This window comes from Podarcis pityusensis (genome assembly GCF_964106645.2).
Source record: "Podarcis pityusensis genome assembly, chromosome: 10".
NCBI lineage: Eukaryota > Metazoa > Chordata > Lepidosauria > Squamata > Lacertidae > Podarcis > Podarcis pityusensis.
Genome location: NC_138035.1, coordinates 73,077,147 through 73,104,490, shown reverse-complemented (window position 1 = coordinate 73,104,490; position 27,344 = coordinate 73,077,147). Strand labels below are relative to the sequence as shown.

General features: G+C 44.2%; 1 protein-coding gene across 1 annotated transcript in view; it reads right to left on the bottom strand.

Moving 5' to 3' along the window:
• Nucleotides 1–27,344, bottom strand: part of GRM3 (glutamate metabotropic receptor 3) — a 93,973-nt gene that overhangs the window by 59,158 nt on the left and 7,471 nt on the right. The window lies entirely within an intron of this gene.

The following is a 27,344-nucleotide window of genomic DNA, read 5'->3' as shown; positions in this document are numbered from 1 at the left end:
TTAGTTTGCCATTATGATGTAATTAAGACTATTTCCCTGGAAAATCTGAAAGGTGGCATTGTGTGTTGAGTCAGTGTTTGTATTCTCAGAAGGAATCCCACTGATGGCTACGGGGCTTCTAAGTCAGTGTGCTTGTGATTCCACTGTAAGTGTCAGAGCTCAAGTCAGGCATCGGTCAGCTGTTAAACAACAGATCTCCTGAAGTCAGAAAAGTTAACTCTTATTCAAAGTGAAACAGAAGCACTCTGGCCTAGTGGCTCCAGCAACCCTTCTCTGCAGGCCTTGCCCTGAGGGGGCAGGTGTGAGGACTGAAGACCCCGCCTTCCCAGGCCCAATGAAGGCTACGCCTCCCCTGGGTCTTTCCAAAGCAGTCTCAAACTGGCCTGGCCTGCCTCTTCCTCCGGCTCTGAAGCTTCCTCTGCCTCTGAGTTTTCCCTCCTGGCTGGTACCGGTCCCCACAAACCACGGTCTCTCTCTCCCGAGTCTGACTCCAGCCCCCTTCCCTGCCAGTCCCTGACATCGTGCAAAGATTCTCTCCCCCCTCCTATACCCAGTTGATCCCTGCACTCTGCAGGTGAGAACTTCCTACAGGTGCCATCTGATCAGGAGGCCATGGGGCATTGTGGCACCTCCTCTTTGGAATTCCTGCCCCTCAAATATTATTGTCTGGGTGGAGTTGCATGGGAAAACACAGAAGACATTAGAAACAAAATGCGCGGGGGGGGGGGGCACTCAGTTGTATATAACTTATCTCAAAATGTGGAAGTTTTGTAATAACAGGCGCTTCTTTTACACTTTCTGTTTTACACACAGGTTGATGGTGAAGCTGGTGTCTAGATGTTCATGAAACTATGGGTCACCTTCTCCCTTTGGATTGTTCTGCAAAGTTGCTTACGACCACAGAAATGCACAGGTATTTGCAATGCCTGCCTTTTCCTTCATTGATTTTTGTTGCTTTCACTGGCTTCCGCATGCAGTCAAATTAAATAAAGTAAATGAATTTACCCAATTAACCAGATTAAACAAATTAAACTAATTAAGATAAATGATCTGGGCTCAAACTAAATTAGAATGAAACCAAGTGTTACAAATCAGAGGGGAAGTTCTCATTTATGCCAAAGATGTGAAGTCCAGCCCATAAGGGGAAAGAGGGAACAGCTGCATTAATCGAGGCTGGCTGAAAAGTATTGCTTTGGTCACCAAGAAGCTCGTTAACTATAAAAGCCATCCTTCCACCAATAAGCATGATTGCTTTAATGCTATTTCAGCCCAAACAACATCTCTCTCTTTCCTGGCATTTGACCCAATATCATAATCTGTGCTGTCAAAGCCTATTGTGTAAAATCAAAATATATATCTTTAGTGACAACTTCAGACATTACATTACAGTTCCTTCACAAAGATAACCTCAGTGTGCACTTTCAGATATACGCTATGTAAGTGTCAAGGAGCTGTCAATGAGCCAGGTCATCCACACAGAATGTGTGGGCAGGTACACACATAGAAGACACGCAATGCAATTAGCTTTTTATGAGCATGAAACAACACAGCAACATCCCTGGTTCATCTTAAACTCAACGGAGGCAGGTGTTGTTGAAACTAAGCTCTAGGTACATCCACTCCCCTCTAGACTTTCACTCATTAAGTGAGTCCCTCTTAAGCAGATGAAGGCTGCGTTGAGAGGGTGGCCTCCTCCTCTGGGCTTTTTTTGGTGTGTTGCTTCTTGAGGGGAGAGTGAGAGGCAGAGGAGAGCCAGCAGGACGGGGACTGTCTGAGGGCCCACGGTGGCTCTCAGCTTCTAACCCTGTCCTGGAAGGCCCTCCTTCTCCTGATGTCCCTTGATCCCTCAGGTCTCCTGCTTCTATCAGCTCCCAGCTCATCCCTTCTGCTGGCTGCTCCTCAGTGTCCCACCACCAGGCTCCCTCCCTAGGAGGCTCTTGGAAGGCAGGCTCCCCCCACTCTTCACCCAGCCTGTCCCTGACACAGTGTGCTGTGATAGGGAAAGCTTAAGTTTTTACACTTGAGGGAGAAAAGAAGAGGCATTTGGCTCAACCTGTCAGTGCATCAAAATCCTGAAAACTTGGTTTATTGTCAGCTCCATTAATTAAGTGGTATGTTAATGTGACATTTTGGGTTAATTCAATACCATAATTAATCAGCTAGAGCAGGTGTGGTGAATCTGTAGCCCTGTAGTTGTTTCTGAACTATCCTTGGTCATTGACCTTGTTCACAAGTCCTGATGGGAGTTGAGGTCCCACAACATTTCATACATTTAATAAATATATTTAAAAATACTGTGGGTTTTTAATTGTTTTTGTCTGGTACTACATTATGTATTGTTGTGTTTTTATATTGCAAGCTGCCCTGTGATCCTCAGATGAAAGACAGTATAGAAATTTATTAAACATGTAAAATGAGAAATAAATATGTAAAAATGGGGCAAATTTATTTCTTTTGCAGGCACCACATGTGTGGGATGCAACATAGCACATCACTACTGTGGTGGAATCAGGATAAGTCTTGAAGAAGCTGAGTTACTTATGTAAGTAAGTTCCTGATTTACATCTGCACTGATATTGAATGAATTAAGACCATATATATGTCTAATATGGAAATGGATTCAAGCCGTACCCATTCAATTTCCTTTCTGTATCATTCTTCTCCTGTGATTATCTAGCACCATTTGCATGATTGAACTTCTCTTGCGCTCTTTCTGAGCCAACGGGGGTGTGAGCTACTACCAGGCACCCCACACCTCAGGTCGGCCTGGCAGTGGTGTCTCCCCACCCCCATAAGAGGCTGTCAGAAGGTGGTGGCAGAGGGAAGTGGCAGCAACAGAAGTGGTTGGGGGGTGGGGATCAGGCAGAGCTTGGGATGCCAGTGCACTGGTGCTGCTTACATGGGCAGGGCTGGGGCAGAGCAAGGCAGTGGTGAGGTTGGGGCTATGCAGATGTGCTGGCAGGAGGGACAGGTTGATTGTGCAGCCCTGATCTTGCTGCTGCCATGCCCCATCCAGGAAAGCTGTGGCAAAGCCGGTGTCTATTGACCACTACTGGGCAGTGGTGCTCAGACATTGCATTTGGGGAAACTGTATCTCAGGGGCCAGGGGCACAGCAGCACACCATATGCTAGAGATGGGGAGAGAAGCTGGGGGAGGAAGGGAGGGGATCTGGGGCAGCTTTGGTGGCAGGCAGGGGGTAGAAGAGGAATTCTTCTCTGGCTTGGATTAAAATTTGGGAGTTGGAACATGAGGAGAGCATTGCAAGTCCCCAAGGCTCGTATTTCCAAGCTTGGAGGGATAAGTTTCAGCGGTATCCCTAATCCAGATTGTTTGGTGGAGGAGTTCATCTTCATATTGCAAATCAGACACCTCCCCCAACCCAGAATAAGGAGAAAGGGAGCAGGGAAATCTCAAGCCGCTTCTTCTCCAGTTTTCAGATGAAAAGCTGCTACGGTTCTTCCTCCTCCATTCATTCCACCAGGCTCTATTCTTTCTTTGTACTCTCCCAGCACTCTGGAGGCATTTTCCTAATCTCATTGAAATGTCTACACTTCATTCATCCTTACAGCCCATTCAACAGGTCTCCATAGAGCGGTGAATGGAAATGTGTTTAAACACATCAGCTGGGCTCTGGAGGAGGGGAGGAGGCGGTGGCGGGGGCTCTCTAATGGCCAGCCAGATGCTCCTTTTCTTGCTGTTCTTGTCGGAGGTGGCTTTCCAGCCAGCAGGGGCCCATTTCCACTTAATCAAGGGCAATGTGCCCTCAATTGGCATTTGTCTTTTTCTTGGCATGCTTTCCTGCTGTTAGAAACATTCAGCTGCACAAACCTCCCAGTAGCTCTGGCACTGACCCTGGCCCTGGAGAAAAATTATCCAATAACAGTGGCTTTCTACAGCTGATCACCAAGGAAAAGCCATTATACCCTCTCCAACATGTCTCAGGTGAAAGCAGGGATATTTCTGCATAGGAATGGGCCAATATGACCATTTTGGTTTCTCGCTCTGCCAGATTTAAAAACAGTTCTCCACATTTCCATATCTGTGATTCTTTTCCCCAAAGAAGTTCTAATGAAAATTCACCAGTGTTTTTTCTCCCAAAGTACACATCTTTGACTGATCTTCATTGACTTCTGAAGCACAGTTTGCTTGTTGGTATACTGACCCTAACAATTTACGTAATACCTCCCAGTGGATCTGGTTGTCCTTATTGAAACCACAGTCAGTTGCATTTACTATCTGAATGGGGGTTATGGGGGGGGGGGGATATGAACCCCAGACATTGTATTTAGATATTTTGGTCACAGACCATCATAAGATAAAACATATGGATAAACTGAACACATCAGACTTAAAACAAAAGGGAAAAACTAGTAGTTAAAAGGTGATTATATCATACATACAGTGGTACCTCGGTTTTTGAACGTAATCCATTCCGGAAGACTGTTCAATTTCCGAAATGTTTGAAAACCAAAGCATTCACTTCTGGAAGCATTTACTTATGGAAAACTCAATACGGAAGCCGCGTTCGAAAACCAAAGCAGTTGCTTCCGGATTTTCGGCATTCGAAAACCAATACGTTCGACTCCCAAGATGTTCGAAAACCAAGGTACCACTGTACATACATAACTTTAAAAGATAAAAACAGGGACAAACTGTTAAAAGCGACTATAAGGGAAGGAGTTCAGAGGAGCACAGGTCTTGCATTTTGGGCCTAGTTTGTGGTGCAAACTATCTTTTGACCAATATCCATCCTGGCAGTGCAAAGTATAGCAACTGAGTATGTAACATCTGGATTTTCATCTTGAAGTAGAAGGGAAGTATAAAGTTGTACTGTATGACCTGGAAATTTATGTAGTATAGGCAAGATGATTCTAGCTTGTATATCTGTATAGTATTGGCAGTGAAAAAAGACATGTTCCATTGTTTCCAGTTGCTCAGAGCCACAGGGGCATTTCCTCTCTTCGTATGGTGTCTTCCTAAAGCAACCTTCCTGGATGGCTGAAGGAAGAGCCTGGCAGTGGGCAAGAGGGAAAGCCCTTTGCTGTTTTGGAATTTCAAGGTTGGTTATATGGCATCTGGCTCTGCTTAGTGCATCCCTTGCCCCTTCTCTGGCCACAGGCTCCTCCCGCTCTTTCCCCTGGCTGGGCTTGTCTCCTTCCACTGGGCTTGACGGTTTGGTTGAGCTGTTTTATTCTTAACTTCCCTCTGCATCTCTAAGCTGGTCAAGTAGGTTGTTGTTTGCAGGCCAGGGCCAGCCGAAGACATTCTGGGGCCAACCCCAAAATGGTGCCAGGGAAGAATGGGTGAGGGAAGATCAGGAAGAAAGATTGGCATCAGGACCAGCTGCCCCTGCGGATGCTGCCACCTGAGGCAGTCGCCTCATCTTGTCTCATGGGTGGGGCTGGCCCTGTTGCTGGCTCTGTGCAACTGAGCGATATTTGAGGGAATGCAAATCCCATCTGCAGAGATCTAATATTTAATAACTTATCAAAATTTCTACATCAAGGTGAGCTGGACCAAGCCATTTAGGTGGCAGGTGCAAGAATGGCACGACTGAATGCTTCATCAAAGAGGTGGGGGTGCCTCCTAGATATCAGGGAGAACAATTGCCTTGTAACCTCTTTGCTGATATGCTAGCTTAAATGGACAGGGGTTTATTCTAGAAACAAACAAATTCTCCCGCCTGCAGTTTCTTTTTAAAATCTCATTGACATTTATGTGAACTAGGCCAAAATCAAAGCTGTAGGAGCCAGCCAAGCCCCAGTCAGACCAGAGAAATCATGTAAGAAACACTGACTCAGGTGACTCAGGTGAGAACTTCCAAGGCAGGCTTTTTTCTTTGATCTGAGCAACTAAAGGATTTAGCTTGCTGCAGGTCTTGGCTCCAGACACCCTGTTGGTTTTACAAAATGTCACTCTATTCCTGACAATAGGAGTCCCTGCACATATTTTATACATCTAACTTTACAATATAAAATTCTTTGCAACTGAGAAAATGTCTTTTCAGATATAAGTTAGCTTTGTGTGAAGCACCCCCCCCCCCCCCGGTAGATTCTTCATTTCCATATTTGGACTTTTCTTGAAAAGATACAAGACTTGGTTCTCAAGTAAGACCAGTGCGCAGTTGGTAAGGTTCAGTGTTGAATACAAATTCAGTGAAACCACAGAGGAGAAAGCATCTAAATCATACTGAAAATATGTGGTTCGTTTAGCCAAATGTAAGTGGTGCCTCTTCCCCACGTACATATAGGAAAACAGAAAAACACATATATTCATTTGAACTAAGTTCAGTATAACACCAACTTTTTTAAAATTTGTATTTTTAATTTTCATTTATAACAAAATGACATTTATTTATTTTTTTTTTAAAATGATATTTATTAAGATTTTCAAAAATACAGAAAGTAAAGGTTAAAGTACATTCAAAGCCTTATTTTCATACATCCACTTTCCGGGACTCCCCCCTTCCCCCACCCCTACCATATTCCCCTTTCATATTGTTGGCTCCACAAGCTCTCAGTTCTAATTAAAACTTAATTTGTTTAGACCGTTATTCGAATTTAAAATTTATACACTCCTCATCAATACCCTTAATAAAAGACAAAAGTTCTCTCCCCAGGGCCCACCCCATTTTCATTCCACAATTTCCCTTTTTTTAAAGATAAGGACACCCCACACAATAGAAATATAAGAAATAAGAAATAAAAAGTATAGTAGGTGAAAAAGAGCCAGTTCAGAAAAAGAAGTTGACAAGCCTTTGGATTTTAGTTCTCCCCCCCCTGTCCCCGGTTTAATTTCCCCCTGACCACCAAACCATGTTATCTGCCTGGAATTCTTAAAATCCATAAATCACCTATTTCCCCCAACTCCTTGCTGGCTTTTTCTTTTTATAGTTATTTTTTAAAACATTTAACTTCAAATCTTTAATAAAACTCCCCCCATTGTTCTTTCCAAGTTGTAGTCCAATTTCCTCTTGTTCCGCTGCTGAAACGTTCTAATTCAGAAGTTTAGTAACTCTGCAGGGATTATTGTTATTCAGGAACAAAAACTTGCGTTCAGTCCCTTCCTTTCTTCAATAGAAAATTCTATTGTCTCCTTTAGCTGAACACCCTGTAGACAAAATATTATTTCCGTTTTGCAGCTTTCCCAGAAGATGACCAGTCCTGTAAAATTCCAATGGTATTTTTCCACTTACGACCATCTTTGTAATGTCCCAAAACTCCTCTAGGGGGATTGTTGTAACTTTGTTTTCTCTAGTCCAAAAGTCCGATTGTTATCCATGTTTTCGCCATTTTGTATCCAAGTTTTAACGGGTTATAGCAAATTGTAACAAATTTAACCAGCAAAGTTCTCATAATAAAATCCTCTCTGCTTTCCGACTTTGACAGCTACTTTGACAGCTGTCAAACTCTCCGACTCTTTTCACCAGGCTCTCTCTTCAATCACCCCGGTTCCCGGGGGGGGGTCACGTTTCCCTTCTCCCTCAATTCTTCCTCCAGCACAGTTCTTGTAGTTCCCCATCGTGGAATTCTTAGTTTTTATCAGCAATACAAATCTTTTTGGACCTTGGTTTCCCCGTCCTTGTTTTGGAAGGTTTACAGTAGGGAGGGGGACTGACTTCCTTTTTGGATCCCCCCCCCGCTCGTGTCCAATCCGAAAAAAAAATTTTTTTTTTCTCCTTTTGAACCCGGTTTCCAAATTACTCACGGGTTGTTGTTAAGAAGTCCGAATTTTCAATAGAAGAAGTCAGCGCTCTCCGCCGGATGGCATGCGGCTGCGCTCGGCAGGGATAGCAGAGGACTCAAAGCACCACGCTTCTCCCCGGCACCCGATCCGTAGCCTTTAAAAAGGCTCCTTCACGAGTCGGGAGGGCGCTAGCGGTGCCAGCCGAGTCTCCATGTCCACGGCCTCCGTGGCCGTGGTTTTTAAGGGTCCCCGCATCGCCGGTGCGGTAGGACCCAGCCCCTGCTGAGCAGGCTCCCTCCGGAGCTCGGAGGGAGTCCGCCATTCGGCGATGGCGCCAACCCGGAAGTAACAACAAAATGACATTTAAAACAGTAAAAAAGGTCATCATTACATGTTAAACCTCAACTCCCCTCCCCCTCTTTCTGCAGTTCCTTAAATTTACTCTTTCCCCCCTTCTTTTCGACCATTAAAATGAATGTATTACCAAGGATGTTATTAATATTTCAATCAATACCAGTGATTGGTAAGACAGATTGCTTCCAGAAATGGCAAAACATATTTCTAAATATATCTAGCAAGGGGAAAAACTGAGAATAAAATATAAAATACTGATACAGTGATACCTTGGTACTTGAACGGCTTGGCTTCCGAACAAATTGGCTCCCTAATGCCACAAACCTGGAAGTGAGTCTTCTAGTTTGCCAACGTTTTTCAGAAGCCGAATGTCCGACGTGGCTTCCTTGGCTTCCAGTTGAGTGCAGGAAGCTCCTGCAGCCAATCAGAATCCACGCCTTTTGGGTTTTTTGAACCGTTTCAGGAGTCAAATGGACTCCCAGAATGGATTAAGTTTGAGAACCGAGGTACCATTGTAGATGCTAAGGAGAGAGGAGGTTTTTACCTGCCAGATATGAGATTATATTATGAAGCTTCCTGTCTGTGCTGCTTGAAGGAATAGTTGTCATTGAAGAATCCGCATATCTTAGACGTAGTAGGCAATGATAATATATTTGGCTGGTATGCGTATTTGTGGTATGAAAAGTTGAAAGTACATAAAGGATTTACAAGCCATATAATTAGGAAAAATTTGTATAGCGTATGGGATAAATATAAAAATATATTGGAAAGAAAAACACCACTTTGGCTTTCACCAGTAGAAGCTATAGAGGTGAAGAAGAAGAACACGATTATGGAAAACTGGGTAACTTATGGAAACTTATTAAAGGAGGAAGGTGGAGAGTTTAAGGACCTATCAGGAGTGTTAACAACATGGATGCAATATCATCATTTAAACAAAGTATTTATAAAGGATAAGAAATGGGGGTTTGCAGGACAAGTATCTCAATTAGAGAGAGACCTATTAGACTATAATGTTAAAATGATGTCTAAAATGTATAAGTTGCTTTTAGAATGGGAGACAAAAGACGAACAAGTGAAATCATCAGTGATACATTGGGCAGTCGTTATTGGTCACAATATAGAAATGGATGCATGGGAATGATTGTGGAATACAGATATAAAATTTACAGCATGCTATGGTTTAAGATAAAATTATATGAAAATGCTATATAAATGGTATCTAACACCTACCAGATTGGCAAGAATATATAAACTGAAATCGAATAAGTGTTGGAAATGCAAAGAGAAAGAAGGTACCTTTTTCCATATGTTGTAGGCTTGCAATAAAGTTAAAGCCTACTGGGAAATGATATATAATGAATTGAAAATGATGTCTAAGATAACATTTGTAAAAAAACAAAACAGAAGCTTTTCTCTTGGAATTATGGGATCAGAAGTACCTAAACAATATAGAAATTTATTTATGTATGCAACCACGGCTGTGAGAACAGTATTTGCCCAAAGATGGAAAAAAGAACCAGTCCTGACAAGACAAGAACAGCTACAGAAATTAATGGACAAGGCAGAAATGGCAAAACCTACTAGAAGAATAAGAAACCAAGACAAACTCTTTAATAGGGAATGGAAATCTTTTATTGAATATTTACAAATTGTAAACAAATTAAGACATTAGCAGGATTACTGTAAAAATGTGGAGTTGCTAAAACTTATATGAAATAGATGAGGAAAAGTATAAATAGATTTAATTGGGAAATATAACACCAACTTTAAATATATTTTTTAAAAAATTAAAAAAAATTGTCCAGTAGCACCTTAGAGACCAACTAAGTTTGTTCTGGGTATAAGCTTTTGTGTGTGTGCACACTTCTTCAGATACACGGCTACCTACCTGAATTTAAATATATTGCGCTCTCTCTCTCTCTCTCTCTCTCTATATATATATACACACACACACACACAGTGTGAGAGCAGGATGGATGCTGCATGCTAGACTTGATGGGCCTTTGGCCTGATCCAGGGCTGCTCTTCTCACAGTCTCATGTTTGGTTCCCAGGAAACAGCAGCCTAACATATGTGCTGGTTACAGTGAGAGTCCTGTGTTGAGTATAAGTTCAACGACTGATAAACGCCGTGGAAAAACTTGCACTCCTCTCAGAGTGGGACAGGGTCCCTATGAGTCATAAAATATTTCAGCAGGAGCAAAGGGACGACAAGGGCAGATTTTCATTTGGGCCAGAGCCAGCTGTGCAACCTAATTTCAGTGTCAGAGGACATGTGAAATAGCAGAGGGGTACCTGAACACGTGCAGAGTGCATTTCCTTCAAATCCTATCCACAATAATGGGAGGAGTGGAGTTAGTTGGGAGTGGCTGCCAAGCAGATTTGAGCCCCAGCACATTACTTTTTAGAAACCAACAAATGTGTAGGGAAATGTGGGGACGGGGGACGGGGGGACGGGACGGGACGTAAGAGTCTAATTGCAAGGCGAAGATCTGTTTCTGCCCTGCTGAAATAGCCAACCAGCAACTGACAGGGCCTGGTGCCCCTGTCTCCCCCTGTGCCGGCCTTACGAGGAGGAGACTGGGGGAGTTGAGTGGCGCTGCCTGAGTCTGCAGCTCAGCAGTCTAGGCCAGGAGTGGTGGGGTTGCAGTCTGAGCAGCAGACTGGAAATCTTTGAAGAATAGACTTCAAAGGGAAAGGGGAGGGAAGAAACAATGTATAATCTTCATACAAATGTGCTCAAGGGCCTCTGAAGCTCAAAGCCTTTCCTGATTTTAGAATTAATTATCACTTGCCACTAGCAAGCTTTTATTCACAGGTAACTGGTACAGCAATCAGAGGCCTTTAGGTGTAAAATTCATGAAATTATATTAAACTGATTAAAGCTAAGTAAACCACCAGATTTCCCTTTGGTATCTTTGCAGCACTCCCCCTCCCCAAATTCCCTTCCAAATGTTTGATGTCAAATCCTCTGCATCATTTATATGCAGGGAGTGGGGCCAGCTCCCAAAAATTCAAATGTTGAAAGGGCTATATTGGAAATACTGCAAAATATAAATTAGAAATTATCCTTGCCACGCTCTCCGGCTTTTTGGTGAATAAGTGAGCATATGCAAACTCAGGCACCAGTGTTCCTCAACAAATGCAAAAGCAGTTCCGGGAAGGAGTCTTGCTGGTGTAAATCAGCATGCCACAATTTGAGTTATATTGTTGGAGAGTCTGACCCCAAACCATTTGTCAACCCCATGACTCTACCGTCTATATTTTCAGCATTCTTTTTGACAATGGAAGGAGAATGTCACAAAGATAACTCTCCCTAGACTAATAAATAAATAGTTGACATAGTTCTTCCCATCATCTCTATTTCCCAGGGACAGTCCCGGATTTACAGAAGCCGTCTTGGTTTCTGATATGATCCTGGAATGTCACGCTTCTCCTTAGGTCATCTCTCTTTCCATCGGAGAAAGGTTGGAGGGCAGGAGGTAAGACTGGGAACGTCCCCAGTCTGAAACCCTTAACAGCCTCTACCAGTCAGTGCAAGCAATGCTGACTCCTTGGGTACCTTCCTGTGTTCCTATCTGCCTCCCTTACTTGCAGTTGAGAGTAAAGCATTTTAAGAGGGGTAACTGATTTGCGATAAGTGATCCCGGAAGAGCTGCTGATTGTCTAAATTGGCCTTGGTTCGGTGCTGTTAATTGCTCATTTGTATGGCATGAGACTAGTGCTGCAGAAGTCAACAAGTTCAGCAATTCCAGGATCAGGATCAGCATGCCCTAAATACAAGCATTTTAAAAGGAGAAGCCAGACAAATGTAGTACAATAATGTAAAACTGTCAAGATTGTTTTGGATCTCTCACTCACTGGTTATGTGTCAGCATTGCTCCAATAGCTCCCAGCTTGTGCCTATGGAGAGATGTTTTCTCAAAGCTCTGCATGAAGAAAGGTTGGTTCCTTGCTTGTTTCGTAGGGCCAGGAACCCATGTCTGGAGGCACTTGTGGGCTGGATGAGGCAAAATAATCTGAGCTTGAATCCTGGCAAGGCTCTGTGGGCGCGGGGTTCTCGTGTTGGAGAAATCCAGAAGTCAATTACCTGCTCTGGACGGGGCTGCCCTCCCTCTGAAGGAGCATGTGTGCTGCCTTGGGATGCTCCTGGATCTAGCTTGGTCACTGAGGTCCAAGTGGTCTCAGTGGCAAGGAGTGCCTTTTAGAGGCTTCAGTTGGTAAGACAACTGCAACCATCCCTGGACCTGCAGAGCTTGATCACAGTGGTCCAGGCACTGGTAAGTTCAAGGCTGGACTACTGCAATGCAGTCTACATGGGGCTTCCCTTGTGCTTCATCTGGAAACTGTATTTGGTGCAGAACGCTACAGCATGATTGCTTATAGCAAGGGTGAAACTAGGTTTTATTTCACCTGGGTCAAAGACCCAGTTTGGCACCCCCACATGCACACAGAGAGAGACTGAGAGCCTCAACAGTGCCCCTCTGGAGGCTTCACCTGGGACAAAACACCCAGCTAGCCCCGCCACAGCAACAGCTCTGCTCATAGTAATGCAATTTGTCAATTATTACACCAGTGCTCCAAGAACTGCACTGGCTGCCAGTTCACTGGGTTGAGCTCAAGATGTTACTTCAAGATGTTACCTTAACAGCTTGGGGCCAGTTTACTTAAGGGACCACCTTGCCCCCACATGCCCGCTCTGTCATTTGGAACTGCGGAACGTCCCACCTGCATTTGTAAGGAGTGCGGCAGCGCTTATACTTTGGAACTCCCTGCCTATTGATGTTAGGCAGGGGCCATCACTACACTCCTTTAGATGTCTGCTGAACATGTTTCTGTTTCAATCAGTTCTGTATTCAGACACATTACTGGTTACACGTGTTTTATTGTTTTTAGATGCTTTTAACAGTTAAATGTTTGAAATATGTTTTTATTTCAACTGTGTTTTCATCACAGATGTGTTTGCCACCCTGGAAGGAGGAAAGGACGAAGAGGAATGGACATATGCAAGAAAGGTGGTGGTCATGGTTCAAAAGGAGAGGTGGCACTCAGCCCTGCTCTATGATCAGCTTGGGGCTCTTAAAACCATGAGCAGGACCTAAAAGCAGTGGTCAACGCTGAGCTCTGGTGTAAGAGGGGGGTGAGAATACTCGGAGAGTTGTAACTTTGTGGAACTGTCTTTGTTCAATTTTTAGATTTCTTGGTAGATCAACTCATCCACCCAGACTGCTGCATATAAAAAGGGGGTGTGGGTGTTTTCTTCTTTGGGGGACATTCTTGTGTGATGAACATTTAGATGCCAAGCCCATCTCTTTTGGCTCATTGCTGAGATTCCCAAGACTGCAAAGCCACAGGTGACTGGCTTTGCTTCCTGCCCCCTGCCAAAGAGAAAATTGTTGACCTTCTGGAGCATTTGTTTGATTAGAGATAGTTGACACAGCTTGTGGGAAATCATTTTGTAGGGGGAAAGAATCTTACTAGTTCCTCTGTATCCTTAGCTTTCATCTTCCCTCCCGCTGCGTGTCATGAACAGCCCACCGAAAATATCTTGTGAGGACTAAGGGTGAGGCCAGGCAGATCTTCCCATCAGGACAGAGGACTGCAGCCTGCAAAAAGGTTGGGCTGTTGATTGTGACTCAAATGGCCTCTGTTCTGAATTCCAGGGTTGGAAAGCATATCTCAGGATTTAAAGATGGTATTGGGAATGGCTATATTACAATTCCACCAAAGCCCATTCTCATGACCAGCTGTGGTTTTCATTTTATATATTATTTACTAAAACCTTCCACCTTTTCTTCATGGAGCTCCAGCGGACATACCTGCTTCTCCCCCTCATTTTATCCACTGTAAAAAAGACCCTGTGTGGTACGTTAGGCTGAGAGGCAGTTCCTGGCCTCAGGCCGCTCAGTGAGCTTCATGGCTGGGTGGGAACTTGAACCCTGGTCTCCCAGGTACTAGTCCAACAGTCTAGTGGTCTAGTGGACCACTCCAGCACGTGGTCGTCTTCCTCAGGGACGCCTCTCTTTTGGAGTGACGAGAGGTAGAAAGTGTTAACTGGGTCATGTTTTAGGAAGGGCTGGGGTTAGACATCCTCCCTGGGCCCACTACCCCCTCTGTCCATGGGGCTGCTTTCTCACAGCTGTTATTGTGGCTGCTGCTTCTCTTCCTCACCCTGGTTAGTGCCTGGCTGTTTGTTGCTTGGAGAGCCAGGGAGGTGGCAGGCCATGGCATTCACTCCCCCTTACACCATTGACTAGGGGACAAGTGAGCAGTTGTCAGGTCTAGTGTGATCATTGTAATAAGCAACATGCAACATAATTAAAGTCAGAGGGCGCGGAGACATCTAGGAGTGATGATGCATTTTACTATCACCTACATCAGGCTGTTTAACTGGCAGGAACAATGGTGGTAGCAACAAACTGATGTCTAATAATTTTATGGAATCAGGAACACTGGTCTTTAAAGCAGTGGTGGAACTACACTGAACAAAATGGGGCTTTTCATAGCATCACTTTTGTTTTTGGCAGTCCAAACAATTTAGAAAACATTTTCTGTCAATAGTTGAGGAAAGCACAACTCAACAGTGTTGCTCTACTGCTAGATATACTGTGATGGGCAGACCGAGTTCCTTCCCTATGGAAGAACGGACACGCCAAACATTTGCCTCTGCTAACGCCGTGTCCTCTTCTCCTGCCCCAGATGAGGCTTATGATCCCTCGGTGGTGGAGGTGGAAGCAGAAGTGGGCACACGAGGTTTGAGACAAGCTGACCCCGACCCTATTCATGAAGCACTGAGCATTTGTGTGCATGACTGTTTGATTCCTTGCAACATCTCTAGAGCCAGTTGCAGTGTGTCTGAACTGGGATCCCTGGAAGTCCCTTGCCCCCTCTGGCTGCTGCTTGCAGGATGAAACCACAGACCTTAGCTGGGCCACCAGCACCTCTTCTCATAATACTCCTGGTCCTGGAAACCACGTGACCACAGAAAGCCAATCCCATGCCAATGACAGCCAGATGGACAGCACCCTTTTGGTTTGTGGCTCTTACTGCTTTAGGAGCCCAAAGGAGCCCCAGTGGGGCCCTCCCTGAGGGACAGAAATCACCTTGCTTTCTGTCCCAGCTACTTGCCCTGCCTGCTTGCCTGGATTCTTTCCTTAACTGCTCAGCTCCTTATAAATTAAATATACTTCCATTCATACATTGTATAACAGTGGGTGCAAAGACATGTAGCTGTATGCTACCCATATATTCCGTCCCAAGTCTTACTTAGCTAACCATATGAATTGCACTTTAAACAGAATTGCAAGTCAGAGAGAATGCCATGAAATTATGAAATTTGCTGCTTTAAATTAGCTGTGAGCATGCATGTTGTTCTACTTGGCCTCAAATTATATTGTCAAGACTATTATGAACTTTCTATTACGGCTTTTCAGAAGGATTTTTCTTTTTTAATTCACTCGTGTTTAAGCACTTGCAAGATGAGGGCTCTTAAGTGTTATTATCCTAATGTTTTCATGAATAACTCTTCTATGTTGCCAGATATCTTGGGGGTGGAGGGAGAGGGGGAATGGCAGCTGCAAGCTCTCATACCGCACCACATCAAAGGAATGCTATCATTCTTACTGATTTTGTACCTTAAGCGGCCATCTGTCGCCAGAAAGGTAACGGGTGAAGCCTTAGCCATCACTTGCCTCTACTTCACAACAACTCAATTTCACAGAATCATAGAATTTGCTTGAATTACGTGTGGTGCAATTTTGTTAATGGCACAGATGCAGACCAAGTACAAAAGAAAAGAAGTGGCAATCATTCTGCTAGCCAGGGCGGCCAGCACACTGGTGGCCAGTACTGGAGTGGTGTTTGGTTAGAATCTGGCTAACTGGCATTTGGTCTGGGTGGCTGAGTGGATTTTGGAAAAAGCAACATGATTGTCGCCATGCTTCAAACAATGCCTCTGGTCTGTGGACAGTGGCAGGCGAGACTTTTCATGCCACGATAATTGCCTGCTAATGCTTGCAGAACAAGTGGCTGTTAAGGCAAAGCAATATAGCCAGTAAGCAGTTGACCACTGTGCTCCCAGTTGCCCTCTCCCTCTGTACAGAAGCCAGTTTAGGATGCAGAAACATCTTTTGAGTATTTAGGGATATTCTGTTTCTTAAATGATCTGTGGAAGGTTATAGCTGTATTTGGCAGCGGTCCTGTTTAAATGCAATAAGTCAGCAGTGCCCTGTCCCCATGCTGCTGTGATTTATTGTTTTGCACTGTGGTCCATGTCATATTTTGGAAAATTTGAATTTGGTCAGGGCATGGATGGGAAGACCTCCAAGGAAATCAGAGGAGCTGCAGGAAGTGAGATGGCAGTTAGAAGAGGGGGGCAGTTCATATGTTGACCCTGGCTTAAAAGGCTTCTACTTGATGTAATAGGAGCTGGTTGAAAAATGTATCTGAATAATAATCATCATAAAATAATAAACATCATAAAAACCTGATGTTTTGTGCATGAAAAAGCTTCACATGTCAGTTTCCTTTCACTGACGATCACATCCTAGCCAACTTCAAAAATAGTTATTGAGCTTCCTCATCTACCTTAGTGACAGTTATCCACTATTCCCCCCTCCTGCCCCCCACCCCAGCCCCCCTCCCCAGCCATGGCAAGCTGAAGATTGGGTGGGTGTCAGAGGAATTTTGTGTCACGCCCACTGGGCTGCGTGGGGTTTGAAAGGAGAACAGTAGAGGCTCTGCTAGTTGCCTTCTTTGAGGGGACAGAGTAGGGATTTGGGGGGGGGGTGACGCTAATTGGCCCCACCATGTCTTTTTCGCTTACTTCATACAGTTGGGTGTTGCCTGCATGACGGGAGTGGGGTTTGGTTAGAATCTGGCTAATTGGCATTTGGTCCGGGTAACTAAATGGATTTTGGAAAATATCTGACAAATATGGGAGCCAGAGTGGTGTTTGGGCCTGTCAGGCACATTGGGGCGAGCGTTGGCCAGTGGGGCCACCGTGCGCCCGTCAGGCTCATCTCCCTCAGGAGCCTGCAGTGAGAGAGAAGGCGTTTCCTGGGGCCTTGCTGTGTGATCCCAGCGTGAGGCTGGCAGCTGGCTCAGGAGATGGGAGAGTTGAAATGCTCCCATCAATCCACCTCAGCACCCGGGCCTCACTGGTTTGGGTTAATTGGGTTGAAATATTATGATTGCAGATTCTATAGTTATATTTTTAAAAATATAGCCAGCTACCCATCAATTTTGTGTCATGCCCACTTGGATGAGTGGCATTTGAAAGGAATGGTTTTTAGTGTGGACAGAAGACAGAGATGTCTTGAATTTTTTGAACTTTTTGCAAAAGGTTGCTAAGGTTTTTCTGGCTGGCAAAAGCAGGCTGCCCAGATTCTTGGGTGCCTCCTTGACTCTGCTTTAGGACTTGTGCTGCAGATCTGAAGGAGCATCTCTACCCCCATTGTTCATCCCACAGACTGAAGTCCTCCTCTGAGGGCCTTCTGGTGGTTCCCTCACTGCAAGAAGTGAAGTTACAAAGAACGAGGCAGAGGGCCTTCTCAGCAGTGGCACCCCCCCCCCCCCGTGGAACGCCCTCCCTTCAGATGTCAAAGAGATAAACAATTCTACAACTTTCTGAAGACATTTGAAGGCAGCCCTGTATCAGTAAGTTGTTAATGTTAGACTTTTTGGTGCTGTTTATATTCTGTTGGAGGCGGAAAACTCAGAGTGGCTAGGGCAATCCAGTCAGATGGGTGGGGTATAAGAAAATAATAATAATAATAATAATAATAATAATAATAATATGCTTGCTTTCCATCGGCACTAGCTACATATTTGTCAATAATAAATTGATTACAAAACCTTCATGCACCCACCATGGGCATTGCAAAACATAAAGGAAATCAGAGTTTGATGGCAGACTTTTAATTATTAATTTCAATTCTTATTATTTACTAGTCAGTCACATAGATAATTAATCCATATTAGACAGTGATCTATTGAACGGATCCCAGTAACATTCACAAAGGCAGCAGCAATGTGTAAAATGTTTTTAAATCCATCTGCCCATCCCATTTCTTTGCTCTCTGCTTAAACCCCATGGAATTCCTTTATATTCTACACGTCCAACTACCCCTGTAGCCAACAGTGTATCCCTATCAAAGTGGAGAGAGCACAAAGTGACCTGGAAACAAATCAGGATTTTTTAAAAATGCACAGATACAAGGTGAATCTTGGGGGCAGTGCACCCTAGTAGTATTTTGTGGTATCCATGAGATTTTCTTAGATTTCCTTATGTGCCCCCAGTCCCCAAAACATTGGGGACCCCTGCCTTAAAATTACGGTTTTTCACGGTTTGGACTAATTTCCACACTAGGCGTTCCATTACCCATTTCAGTGTAATGTCTGTAATGAAAATCAGCTGTGTAGGGAACAGATCCACAAGGATCTATCAGTTTCTCCAGCTATCTATAACCTACCAAGGTGTTATAGCCAAACAGAATTCTTAACAAATCTGTCTCCCTGTGTAGCTAAATTTGCAAAGTGCATTTTGTTCTACCTGATTTGAGTTTCCTCCAAAGAAAAACAGCTTATGGACCAAAAATAGTTTTGTCAAGTGTGAAGAACAGGCTAGATTCAACTTGGTGATGTGTGTCATTCTATTCTATATGTGAAGTACAACATTTGTATCTGCAAAAGGGGTTTTGCACATGGCTGGATGGGGGCTATTTGGCAGAAACCCATCAGGTGAAATTGGTGTGCAAGGGATGATTAATAGACATAATATTTGCTGATGTTCCTAGCTTGAAAACAACATTTCTTGGAGCAGAGACAGCAAGCACATTGATTGTTGATTCAGAAAAGTAATCGGTATGAAAAGCACCTTTTCATCTGACAAATGCCAAGACCTTTTGGTTTATTGAAGGTCCTATATTCTCTGTGACAGACAACAAGGGAGTCATTTCAGGAGAAGATTTTTGATATTTAAAATGCAACCAAAAGGACACAATTTCACTGGGTTTAGTCACCAATACAATTTTGGAGAAAGCCAACTGCTATCCATCACCAGGTTTCTGTGATGTCTTTATCGGTGGAATCCAGGAATAGATCAAGGTAAATGTCTAGCACTTGGTGGCTCTCCCTGGGTCCAATGGTCAAAGGCGGTGTTTTAGTTGCTCATAATTAAGCCTGTTCTACTGTTGCTTTGTTGTGATGTTCTGTGTCACTATATTGATTTTTTGGGGAGTAGGCTTCACTGTTGTAATATTAACTTTTATTTTCAGTACATTGCCTTGAATAGCTGCCGGAAAGCTGACATACAAATTTATGTGGCAAATAAAACACAATGGCCTTTTATGGGCTGGCATGTCTAGGAATGCATGTCTAGGGACACGGGTAGCGCTATGGGTTAAACCACAGAGCCTAGGGCTTGCTGATCAGAAGGTCGGCGGTTTGAATCCCCATGACGGGGTGAGCTCCCGTTGCTTGGTCCCTGCTGCTGCCCACCTAGCAGTTCGAAAGCACGCAGTGCAAGTAGATCAATAGGTACCGCTCCGGCGGGAAGATAAACGGCGTTTCCGTGCGCTGCTCTGGTTCGCCAGAAGCGGCTTAGTCCTGTACACTGGCTCCCTCGGCCAGTAAAGCGAGATGAGCGCCACAACCCCAGAGTCGTCCGCGACTGGACCTAATGGTCAGGGGTCCCTTTACCTTTACCTTTTTATGTCTAGGAAAGGGCAATACTATTATTTTATTTGTTGTTGTGTTTATTTCATTTACATCCTGCCTTTCCTCCAACAATCACAAGGTTGTGTATGTCATGGTTCTTCTCCACCTCTTACAGCAACCCTGTGAGGTTGGTTAGGAAAAGAGATGGTGACTGGCCCAGTCATGGCTGACAGAAGATTTGAACCGGGGTCTCTACAGCTACAGTCTGCCACTCTGACCTCTGCAGACTGTGCCAGAAATACCCTTTCCTGGCTCCTCCCTGCACCCCACCTTGCTCTTGGCAAGGATTGATAACTTTTTTCCCTGTCAGGCAAAATCAATAAATAAATTGCTTGTCATGTTGGAGCCCTGCCAGAAGAAAAAATGGGCAATCCTATGGGCTGAGGAAGGGAAGCAATGATGGCACATAACACATACTGTTAGCTTTCTGCTTCTTGGGAACAGCAGTGTGAGGTTGTGCTACATTTCCCTTGTCTTAAATTGTAGGACATTGCTGCCCCCCCAGCCCAAATACAGCATGCTAATTTCTGCCCTGCAGCTGAAACTTATATTTATGCCAGGCTGTAAATCCCCACCCCCCACCCCCGCCGCAGGAGTCCCCAGCCACTTGGTCCAGGGTGGGCACAGTTGGAATTCTGAGAAAGTGTTGTGGTTGCCAGTCACAAAATGGCTGCTGAGAGGGTGTGGTGTAACATCCAACAGAGCAGAAAAAGAGGCAAGATGATGGCATGCCCATCCATCAACCATCAATGGGAAATGGCACCTGCACTAGCCACTGCTGTACTCCACAGAGCAAAGGGTCTCCCACCTACAAAATCCATCACACTTTGATCTCTGAGGATTAAAGGGAAACTGGAGCAGAGGTGCGAAGCCTTTTCCAAGGATACCTGCACTTCCCTTTTAAGTCTCAGAGATCAGAATCAGACTTAAAGGGGGGAGGGACTTGCAAAAGGCTTTAAGACAGCCCCACACTTCCATCTGAGCAAACAGGAGTGCAGAAGCAGTCTTAAAGGCTTTGCAAAAGCCTTTTTGAAGTTTTCAAAGGGCACTTTTGCACAGGACTTTAATTCCCACTCAGCTGATGAGTAGGAATTAAATCACGGTGCCTTGGCTGAACAATTTTGTTTCCTGCTGATAACAGGATCATGCAGCTAATGCAGAATTAAACTCTGTCCCCTGCACACCAGCTGATTTCCTCAGTGGGGGAAATGTCCCTGTGAGCCCAACTGGACCCTCTGGTGGGCCAAAACTGGCCTGCAGGCTGGTGGTTCCCAATCCTTGCTCTACCTGGGAGGTACAACAAAGCTGGCTGAGCACATGCAAGGAAAACATAGCAAACTTCCTTACCTTGAGTCAGACCATTGGTATATTGAGCTCAGTATCATCTATAGTATCATCTCCCTCCCTCCCCAGCCAGTGTGGCCAATGGGCAGGGATGTTGGGAGTTGTCGTCCAGCAATACTGGAGAGTCACAGAGACAGATAGCAGTTCTGGGGGCTTTCAGATGGCTTTTGCAGCTAACTGGAGATGGCAGGGATTCAATGTGCATATGAAGCACCCCTTTTATTTCCTCAATTGTGTCGGAAGAAATGCACAGAGGGCAAGCAGTCAATCTGTGTGATGTGTCCATACTGTGGCTATAGCAAAAATGGATTGGTGACCCAGTAGTATTTCTGACATAAACTTGGTTGTTTTCTAAATGTGCAGGCAGCTGGACAAGCGAATGAGTCAAAGATTTTTTAGAATGAAAAAGAAATCTAGTTTTGAGTCTTGCGTTGTGTGTATTCCCTGTTTGCAAAAAAACACAGAGTAGGCTTCCTCAGCTATTATCCAGCCTAAATGGAGCATAGCTGTGCCAAGTTCAGTGCTGATTTAAATCTGAGGAGCATTTTGTGAGATATATATATATATTCAACAAAAGCCTTCCTGAAGGCATACTTCCTACAGCCGTTTCACCAATGATGACTAATGAAGCTTCCAGCTACTGCTCACAGGGGACTGAGACAAGTGTTAGGGTGTGAGAGGCTGAGAATGCATTCAGGCCAGGACTTGGCTGAACTATGAATCAACATATTTGGGCGATTCATCTTCTGTACCTGATGGAAAAGTGGAAACAAGCATGCCCCACCATGCAGATGTGCATTACACAAAAGGTCATCCTTTGTCCACCTTAAAAGAAAGATTTCACACATCAAGACTACCTAGCTGTATAGTTTAGAGAAAGGAGGGCTATGGGGGGGGGGGGATGAACAAGGATGGTGAAAATCATATCTTGTTTGTGGACAGAGACTTCCCGCCTCCCTCTTACTTGATAAAATAAATTATGGTGCCTAAAAGTAGCTAGTGATGATATCAGGCCCAGCTCTATAAATGGGAACTGTTCTCATGTTGCCAACCTCTGCACCTTCCTCACGGAGGTCCCATGGAGAAGCACTGCATATGCAGATAAAATCAGCCTTCTTAAAGTCCAGAGGGCATGTTTGACTACTCTCAGCTTTCCCTTGCCTGTGTATAATGAAATCCAATAGAATACGATCACTTCCTCCCAAGATTCCCTGTACTTTCACTTCATCATTCAGTTCCTTCCTGTTCATAAGGACCAGGTCCAAGATAGATGATCCCCTTGTTGCTTCTTCCATCTTCTGGGAAATGAAATTGTCAGCTAGGCAATGGAGGATTTTGTCAGACCTTACTTTCCTGGCAGAGTTTGAGTTCCAAAAGATATTGGAGAAGTTGAAGTCTCCCATGACTGTTATATATCTCCTTTTTGAATGTTTCATAATCTGCTGTAGTAAGGCACCATCCAAGTCTTCAGTATGGCTTGGTGGTCTATAGCAGACCCTTACAGTAAGGTCACTGTTGTTTCTCTCGCCTACAATTTTTACTCATATATTCTCAATCTGCTTTCCATGCTCCAGGTCATGGATCTCTTCACAAGTGTTACACATTCTTTACACAAAATGCTGCTGCTCCTCTCTTCCTGTTTGGTCTATTCCTTTTGAACAGGTTATACCCCTCAAATCCTACATTCCAGTCATGAGTCTCATTCCACCAAGTTTCAATAATGCCTATTAGGTCATATTTGCCATCCTGTATTAAGAGTTCAAATTCAAACTGCTTGTTTTCCAAGCTCTGTGCATAAAGACAAGAATACAGACAACTGAAACTATGAGTCATTCCCTCCAGCTATTTCCTTCCTGTAGTTTCCTGCCCTTTAGCAGGTTTCTGTAGCACCACCTCAGTTTCTTGTGCATCAATGAAGATATTATCCCCAGTGCCAGGTATTTCCCTGTTGTCTATACAGTGGTACCTCTAGTTATGAACTTAATTTGTTCTGGAGGTCCGTTCTTAACCTGAAACTGTTCTTAACTAGAGGTGTGCTTTCACTAATGGGGCCTCTTGCTGCCACTGCGCCGCCGGCACACAATTTCTGTTCTCATCCTGGGGCAAAGTTCTCAACTAGAGGTAACTCTTCCAGGTTAGCGGAGTTTGTAACCTGAAGCGTTTGTAACCTGAGGCGTTTGTAACTTGAGGTACCACTGTAATATTTTCTCCCTCCCCCTCAGGATTTAGTTTAAAGCTCTCCTGATCAGGTTTGCAAGACTCTTAATAAACACATTCTTGCCAGCTGTTGTGAAGCGCAGCCCATCTCTTGCCAGAAGTTCTTCTTCAAAGAAGCCGAGACCACAGTGCAAGAAGCTAGACCTTTCCTTACAACACCACCTGCACAGCCAATGGTTTACTTTTAGTATCTTCCTGTCTCTTTTTAAAAAGCGGATATCACATTTTAGTTGCAGCTATGTTGGTTTTTATTATTATTATTCATGCAAGTTATTGTAAAGACAATTAAGAGAAGGTTTACTGTAAATGTCACATGAACAAAAAAAAAAAATGTTTTCAATGTTGTTTTAACTACATTGAACTCTTTTAACATTTTTTTAAAAAGAGTCACACCATTTTTATTCCCTAATCTCGAAAATCTCCCTGTGCGGAATTGCTTTGTGATTTATAGGAGCATTTGAAGCCCTGGAGGAGTTGTCTGAATTTCAGTATCATCTCATGCTTTTATTGAAGGGGGGGGGGGGGAGTCCTCCAACCCACTCCAGTAATTAACATTACACATTAGGCTTTTCTTTCTAACAAGTAAGTGCTCACAGTAATTTCGAGCATCATTTACTGCATATAATACCACAAGTAATTAGTAAGCAGTATTAGGAATTTAGGGAGGGCAGGGGCACATGACAGTTTGTGTTGCTATTTAAATATATTCTCTCCAAGCGGGGCCTGCAGCAAAATGCTGGTATGTGGGGTGCTCCTGCTCACTCTTCCACGTCCCCTTCCCCGCTGCCTTCCATTTCATGCACACTGAGCATGCTCAGCCATCACTGGACCATTTTTAAGTCTCCCTCCCCTGGGCCTTTCCCCTAGAGCTTTGTTCTTGTACTTTTGCAGAGCCCGCTTTGCACCTGTGTTTTGGGTGAACAACTGTGTATAGAGTGATTCACTGCATGCATTGCAGATGGAGTGCTACAGACAGACTGTCTCTGCAGGGGAACCAGGCTGGGTGACAGAGGAGGGCGGGCTGAGCAGGGGACCACAAGAGCAGGGCAGGGCAATCAGATTTACACCAAGATGCAAAGGCTTTCGAGTAGATTCAAGGGAACAATGGAGTGTTTGAAGAGCATTGATATTCATCCTCACATCTCTTTATCTCGTGAATCCTCTTCTCCCAAGAGCAAATCATGTGCCATATATTAAAATCAGGCTGGATTTCTTATGCACCAAATATAATTCTTCTGAAATTAACTCTGGGATTGATTGAAGGAACAAGAATAACATACTCTAGTCATAGTTGTTGAAGGGACAGCATTTGTTCTTAAGAGTGGGCTGGAGGAATAAGATGGAGCAAAATTTCAGAGAAAATAAAGGCTTTCAAAAGAGGAGGGATTCAACAAAGAATAGTGGAGGAGAACAGAGAAGGATTATGTCCCAGATGGTAGATGTTAGCACATAGGGGATAGAAAACTTAGTTGAAAAATATTTTTCCCCTCTGATTTGAGAATACAAGGAACTAGGGGCTGGTGGGAGATACAAATAGGCACCCACCCCCATACAGATGGAGAAAGTCAGGCTGCACACATGCAATTTGTTTGAGAATCGATGGAGACTGTGCTTTTCTCACCCTGTGTAGTCCACACAGAATTTGGATCTATTTTGTAAAGATCTATTTGCCCCTGTAAAGCCCTTCTTGAGAAAGTGGTTTCATTCTGACAAATTTTGCGGAAGGTGGTCTTTTTAAAAAAATCAATCAATCACAAACTGAAGTGGTGGAAATGTGCAGGTAGAAATGGGAAACTGAGAGAAATTGAAATGAACATATTTGTCCATCGGGGCATCGCTGCTTCATGATAGCAGTCAACGCTAGAGCATTTCTCCATTTTCTCAGGGCTGAAGGAAAGGTTAGTGGTGGTAGCAAGCTGACTTATCAGATGAAGTGGGGTAGATGGGTAAATGGGAAAGCACATCCATCACGGGAGATCCTGAAAAGGGAGGAATTCTTCATCCATCTAAAAGGGCTTTAACTTCTCAGTGTTGAGATGAAAAGAGAAAAAAATGTGTTAGATCTTGGAGTTCTTCCCCCTCATTGCTGTCATTGATGTTTTGCCTGAGTAAGGATTGACTAAAGAATTAAACCTTGAATTACAGGTAAGTTCCTTAATTAACATACAGATTTGGTTAAGCAGTGTGCAAGGATGGCTATTGGCAGCTGAGATAAGGGAGAGCAATGGTTGAAAAAAATTAAATGGATTAAAACATTTAACTGGCTTTAGGTTGTCTAATGAGTTATTAACAGATTATATAATCCTCCTCTATCCATTTCCTCCACCCGCTGTACTTATTATTCTCCAAAGATAAACATGGCTGCTTCTAGTGGGGTTTTGTTTTCAAGTGACTTGTGTCTATATACTGAAGACCTGCAGCCAGTGAAGGTGAGGATCTGCAATGCAATTCAGGGGGCTGGGCAATTTTATTTCCCCAGCGTGGGGAAACAGCCATTGCTCAGTGTCCCAGGCTCGTTCTACGGTATTTGTAGTGAATAGGACCTTGAGTGTCAATGTGGGGGAATATCTTGCCAGAGACCCTGGAAGGTATAAGGTTGCCCAAGGCCTTTTCTAGAATATGGATACTCTCCTTGAAAATAACCATATCCTCTGGTTAGGAGTGTGGGATGTGATACATAAGTGGCATTCAAGTACAACATTCCTTGTTTGCCTAGAGTGGACATGCAAAGGGAATGCTTGTTCCAGCCAGTCGAAAACTTCCTGTTTCCTCCTGGGCTGGAGCATCCTTCCTTTTGCATGTGACTAGAGGTGGGCGTGACCTTACCTGTGCAGGTAACAAAAGCACAAGGCACAAAGCCCTCCTCCCTTCTTTTTGACTTCCTCTCGTTGTTGAAGCAGCTTTTTAGCTAGAGATGCTTTCAGCCAACAGAGGACGAAGAGACTATCTCCATATGGGATAGACTCACATGTATTTTTCTGTAACTAAGTCTGCCTTCAGGGATCCAACTGTGAACTGATGCTGCTGCTGTGTGTAAACTACTTTTATATACAGTCATACCTCGGGTTGAATGTGCTTCATAGAATCATAGAATCATGGAATCATATAATCCTAGAGTTGGAAGAGACCACAAGGGCCATCGAGTCCAACCCCCTGCCAAACAGGAAACACCATCAGAGCACTCCTGACATATGGTTGTCAAGCCTCTGCTTAAAGACCTCCAAAGAAGGAGACTCCACCACACTCCTTGGCAGCAAATTCCACTGTCGAACAGCTCTTACTGTCAGAAAGTTCTTCCTAATGTTTAGGTGGAATCTTCTTTCTTGTAGTTTGGATCCATTGCTCCGTGTCCGCTTCTCTGGAGCAGCAGAAAACAACCTTTCTACCTCCTCTATATGACATCCTTTTATATATTTGAACATGGCTATCATATCACCCCTTAACCTCCTCTTCTCCAGGCTAAACATGCCCAGCTTGCTTCAGGTTGAGCGCTTTCAGGTTGTGCTCCTCGGCAACCCAGAAGTAATGGAGCACGTTACTTCCAGGTTTCGCTGTTCACGCATGCGCAAACGCTCAAAATGATGTCACGTGCATGGACGGAAGCAGCAAAACACGACCCGCACATGCACAGACGTGCCATCGCGTCTTACGTTCTGTTCAGGATGCAAACGGGGCTCCGGAACGGATCCCGTTCGCATCCCAAGGTACCACTGTACCTTAAATAAGATGGTGGAGTGTTTATTCTTTTAAGAGGGAAATAAGGAATCTTACCAGGAAACTATATTGAGAAGCTTAAACAAAGCGTGCAACCAGCTACCTGCTATGCATTTAAAGGGGAATGTTAAAACTCTGCTAAGTTATAGAACTTGCTAGTGCAAGTTAGGAAGGATATCAATAAACAATATATTCTCTCCTGCCTCCCTGAACATTCCCACAAGGAGTGACAAACCTTTTCTGCTCCATGGGATGAGACAGGATGGCATTTGTGCAATCAAGAAGACCAAGGCATTTGGAGGGAAAGG